Source organism: Malus sylvestris, chromosome 5 (genome assembly GCF_916048215.2).
Source record: "Malus sylvestris chromosome 5, drMalSylv7.2, whole genome shotgun sequence".
NCBI classification, from domain to species: domain Eukaryota; kingdom Viridiplantae; phylum Streptophyta; class Magnoliopsida; order Rosales; family Rosaceae; genus Malus; species Malus sylvestris.
The window spans coordinates 3,091,757-3,097,384 of NC_062264.1; the positions used below are offsets into that span (position 1 = coordinate 3,091,757).

The 5,628-nt window shown below is 39.2% G+C and overlaps 1 long non-coding RNA gene across 1 annotated transcript; it reads left to right on the forward strand.

The window, feature by feature from the left end:
- The first annotated feature begins 588 nt into the window (after nucleotides 1-588).
- Nucleotides 589-2,141, forward strand: LOC126621820 (uncharacterized). The gene is made up of 3 exons (XR_007623201.1): nucleotides 589-632; nucleotides 767-888; nucleotides 1,655-2,141. It is a non-coding gene; the product is annotated as an uncharacterized LOC126621820 (long non-coding RNA).
- Nucleotides 2,142-5,628: the final 3,487 nt, after the last annotated feature.

Consider the following 5,628-nt stretch of genomic DNA (forward strand, 5'->3'; position numbering starts at 1 on the left):
TTGAAAACAAATTATTTTTAAATTACCATTTTACACGTATAGCACATTAAGATATTCAGAATTTAAACTCACAATCTGACCAAAATTTAAAAGACGCACAATGAATATTTCAAAGGAAGAAGTTAAAAAATCCAAATGAAGCTAAACCTAGAAATTTATACAATTACATATTATACTTACATGGAAATGTGTAAAATGAGTACAACCATGCAGGGAAAGGAAGTGAAAACCCACCAATCTCATACGATTGTGCTTCCATCACCATGCTTCTACTATACAATTAATGTCACAGCCCGTCCCGAGATTTTCTTATCGAGGACGTGAAATGATAGGATTACCCTTAGCGTTACTAAGGTAAGTGTTGTGACATGTTTTGATTTTGTTCTAATTCCTAAGTTTTGGAAAATAATTTAAATGAGATTAAAAATGTTGGAAGGTTTGTGTGGTTAGGGAATTAGGATCAAATTGGATGGTGAGGATTTGGTTGGACCACACGCAGGACCTCTCCCTCTCTCCTTCCCCCGTAACACTCTCTCTCTCTCCTCCCTCACGACTTCCTCTTTCTCTCTCACTCTCGAAGTGTACGGACGAGACCAAAAACCTTCCAAACTCGACGGATCGAGGCAACCAAGGTATGCATCTTCATCCTTTTGACGTTCTGAGTTCAATGGTACTAGTTTTAGGAAGGGAAACGCTCGATTTCACGTGAAACCCGAACCTCCATTTTTGGGCACTGTTCATGCAAACGTAAAATGTTGATTTTCAGGGAATTCTAAGCTTGTAGCAAGCTTAGTGAGGTCCCAAGGAGGCTTGGAGTACTTCGTTTGAAGGATTTGGACGCCGGGATCACGTGGTTCATCTTTGGCCGGTTTTCTTGGAATTTTTCCGGTGAGATTTCCTGGTTTTTAGAGTTTTAAAGTAGTATATTGTGATTCTACATGTTTGGGGCTTCAATTTGATATATTATACGAAGAAAATGGTTGAGAAACGAAGGAGAACAAGGCATTTGAAAAATGCCCAGTTTTCCGGCCACCGGAGAAAAACCAGTCCGGCGAGCTCGCGAGGAAGAAGGTGCGCGTGGGCACACGTGTGCCCGTGCTTGCCCTGGCGCGTGGAGGCGCGTGGCACATCAAAAAAAATAATCTAAAAATATGTCGACGTCCATGACGTCGAGTAGATCACTGTGGTATATTCATATACCCAATTGAGCACCGTATGAGAAAGTTATTAAGAATTGTTGGTTAGGTGCTTTAAATAACGTTTTATAGTTATTTTGCATATAGGTGAAAATGTGAATTGACGATCCGACCGTTGGATCGTCATCAAACTTTGATACGTTGTAATACGTAATATTTGAGGATTATAGGGACTTACGGATAGGTAATCCGATTTACAGATCTTCCGGAATTGGAGTTGTAAGTTCATAAACTAGAATGTTAACCGTCGCTTGGTTTTGGAAATTGACGGAGATCCGACCGTTGGATGGTAATGAAATTTTAGGATGTTGTCCTAGAGATATATTGTGGACCTCTGGAAGTTATGGATTTAAAATCTGAGTTGCAGATCTTCCGGATCGAACTACGTAGTGACGTATTTTATATAAGTTATATTTTATCGATATGAATTCTGAGATTGGATTTGATTATTGTTTTAGGCGCCGATCGTCATGACGCCTTGACGTATTGTGCTAGGGAGTTGTAGGGCGAACTCCAGGTGAGTGGGCAGTTATTTTTCAGTATATATTTATATACTTGACGTTTTCCCAGAAATCAAATTTAAATGATAGTATGCTTTAAAATGCCATGGATAGATTTATATGAAAAGTATGATTTGAAATGCCATGCATAGAAGTATATGAAAAGCATGAATTGATATTGATGCATATATATATGTGAATTGGTGCTGTGGACGCACAGGTAAGTATCAGGTGAGTTTTATGTTATTCATGTGCATTGTTGATGTGTATATTGTTGATAGCTCATAACCTGCAATCATGGTGTTAGTGCTTATATTATTCACCACACCGCACGCTCGTCTTGGATCCAAGTAGGTGGATGTCGTACAGACCATGTGAGGGTTCCGACATGCTAGTCGTATAGATCACTAGATGTGATTCCGACTAGTGGGTGACCTTAGTTATGCGCGCAGATGATTGATGAGAGAAGCACTAGAGCGTATTATTACACCATTCATGTCGTACAGACTACTTCAGGTAGTTCCGACTTATCTGCAGTGTAGTGCCGTACAGGTCACTGAGGTGACTCCGGTTGGATTGGATGATGAGCTATGGAATTAACTGTACAGGACCAACTGCAGGGTCTCTGGTTAATTCATCTTTTCACCTGTTACATTGATGCATCATTCATTTTGTTTTCGAAATTAAAACATGGCATACTTTCGGGTTTTAAAGAAAAATTGATGATTCGAGATTTATGAAAAGTATTATGATATTATACTATTTTCTGGGAAAAGTATACAAGTTTTACAGAGAGGGGTTAGAATTATTTTTGGCGAAATGTTTTTGAAAAAAAAAAAAAAAAACTATGTTTTACTGACCCACTCAATTTTGTTTTGCGCCCCTCCAGGTTCTAGATTGCAGAGCTTTGGTGGCCACGAGGAAATCCAGCGGTGTTCTGACAGAATTCACAAATGTAGGACTCACTCTCGGGTGTTTCATCTTAGTAATTATATATTTAAAGCTTCCGAACTGTGTAAATGGTTACGTCACTCTCACGTGACGTCCAGCATGCCCTCCTTCGGGACGGAGTGTGTCAGTTGGTATCAGAGCCTAGGTTGCAATTCTGGACATCTTGAGAATTTCCTAGTGTTTTCTGTCAGAACTATACCGCCTCGTAGCGAGCCACGTAGTTCGGATGAACCTAATTTCCCTGATATAGTAGTTTGGGGGGGAATTATTGCCATTGTGATTCAGTCTATTATCTAAAGGAACATTTGAGACTGGTTATAAGTTAAATTTGAATCACTTTAGGGATATGAAGGACCTAAGGGAGCAGATTAATGGCTTAATCATTTGGGAAAAGGCGTTTCGGATTATGCAAATCAAGGGAATCTTCCTCCCGATATGTGGGTCGAGATGACTACCTAGTTTCTGAGTGTCGAATATGCATTTTGATGGAAATAGGAATGTTATCCGATGTTATCGGAGGAACAGCTATTTGGAAGTTGTGTAAAGAATCGTTTAAGAAAAAGTTCATTCCTCTGGCATATTGTGATGGTAGTAAGCAAGAATTTGCTCAGGTGAAACAAGGAAAATGACGGTGAATGAGTATTATAGAAAGTTTACAAATTTGCCTCGTTGCTAATCGGATGTTGTTGCTAATCCGGTGGGAATGTTAAGTCATTTTAAGTTGGGTGTTAAGTAGAGGTGGCGTTCTTTGGCGACCACTACCCATTGTACTATTTACCAAGAATTTACGAGATGTTGTTGAGAATTGAGGACTCTGAGAACATGATTCGCAAGAGTAAAGAAGAATAAGAAAAGAATAGGAATCAGAAGAAAGACGATAAAGTTTAAGATCAGTCATGTTAGGGACATCGAAAGACTCAGAGCTTCAAAAGAAGTGAAGTTAGAACTAATTCTTCCAGCTGAGGTTGTAATGCCAACGATCAGAGGCGAAATGATAGATTTATTGGTGAATCCCAAATCTCAGAGACAAGGTGATTTGAATGAGGGAATGTACCTTTGCGCAGTAGGTACCATATTAGACACTTTGGAGAGTGTGGGAAACAGTGAATGTGTTCATGTGGACAGATTGAGGCGTGAATATGTATTTGCTCTTGTGAGGAGTAAGATGGTAATGTTACACTCTTTGGAATTGTTGCTTACTTATCGAGACAATGATGATTTATTAGAATTGCGGGCTGCAGACAGTAATATTTATAACTTATTTGTTGGATTCGTTAAGCAAGTAAACAGGTAAGTTGCCCTACCTTGGTTTGGTGTTATCCAGGGTGTTCAGTGATGGTGGAAGATATAGTTATACCAGTGAATTTTATTTCGTTGGATATCGTGGACTTGGATGTGATTTTAGGCACAGATTTGTTGCGTTATAATCATGACAAGATAGATTGTTACCGGAAACCAGTCACCTTCCACCAATCTGTTTGACTAGAGGTTACTTTTGTGGGTATGCAAAGTGGATTGAGTTAGGCCGTTATTTGTGCTAGGAGAACAAGATATAGACATCGAAAGGCTACACAGGGATACTTAGCTCAAGTGGTGCTAAATGATGTTGCTTCTAGTATTTTGGAAAATGTAAAGGTGGTTAGACATTTTCTTGATGTTTTCCCTGAGGAATTACCTGGATTGCCGTCGGGCGGAGTTATGGAGTTCAATGTTGATTGGTCTCCAGGTACAAATTTTATGTTAGAGATTGGTTTATGATGAGTTAAGGGAATCGGAAATTCGGTTACATGAATTACTTGATAAATGTTTCATTCAACCTAGTTCGTCACCTTGGGGAGCCCCAGTATTATTTGTGAGAAAGAAAGATGGAACCCTGAGATTGTGTATTGATTATAGGCAATTGAACCGGGTAACGATTAAAAACCGTTATCCATTGCCTCGCATCGATGATTTGTTTGATCAACTTAAAGGTGCACGTGTGTTCTCTAAGATTGACTTGAGGTCTGGTTATTATCAGTTGAAGATTAAAGAGGATGATGTACCTAAGACGGCTTTCCGAACCCGTTACGGACATTATGAATTTCTGGTTATGCCATTTGGGTTTACTAATGCACCTGCAGCTTTCATGAGGCTGATGAACGAAGTATTCCAGTAATATCTTGATAGATTTGTCATTGTTTTTATCGATGATATTCTGGTATACTCTAAGTCGAAATCAGACCATATTCGACATCTTAACTTGGTATTAAAGAAATTGAGGGAGCATCAGTTGTATGCCAAGTTTAGTAAATGTCAGTTTTGGTTGACTGAAGTGGCATTTTTGGGGCATGTGGTATCGGCACAAGGAATTCAGGTAGATCCTCAAAAGATAGCAGCAGTGGAGAATTGGGAACAACCTCGAACCGTCACTGAGGTACGAAGTTTTCTTGGTTTGGCAGGTTATTATCGACGGTTAGTTCAAGATTTTTTTATGATTGCCTTACCACTAACGAAGTTGACCAGGAAGGATGTTAAATTTGAGTGGGATGAGAATTGTGAGCAAAGTTTCCAGCAGTTGAAATATTGCCTCACTTATGCTCCAGTTTTGGTACTTCCTGATGATAGTGGTAATTTTGAGATTTATAGTGATGCTTCCTTGAATGGTTTGGGATGTGTTTTGATGCAGCATAATAGAGTGATTGCTTATACTTCTCGACAGTTGAAAAATCATGAAAGGAATTATCCTACTCACGATCTTGAATTGGCAGCCATTGTCTTTGCTTTGAAGATTTGGAGGCATTATTTATATGGCGAGAAGTGTACGATCTTCACTGATCACAAGAGTCTTCAGTATCTATTTACTCAGCATGATCTTAATCTTCGTCAACGAAGATGGATGGAATTATTAAGTGATTATGAATGCACTATTGAGTATCATCCGGGTCATGCTAATGTGGTAGCTGATGCACTAAGTAGGAAACTTCAGGGTCGACTCAATGCCT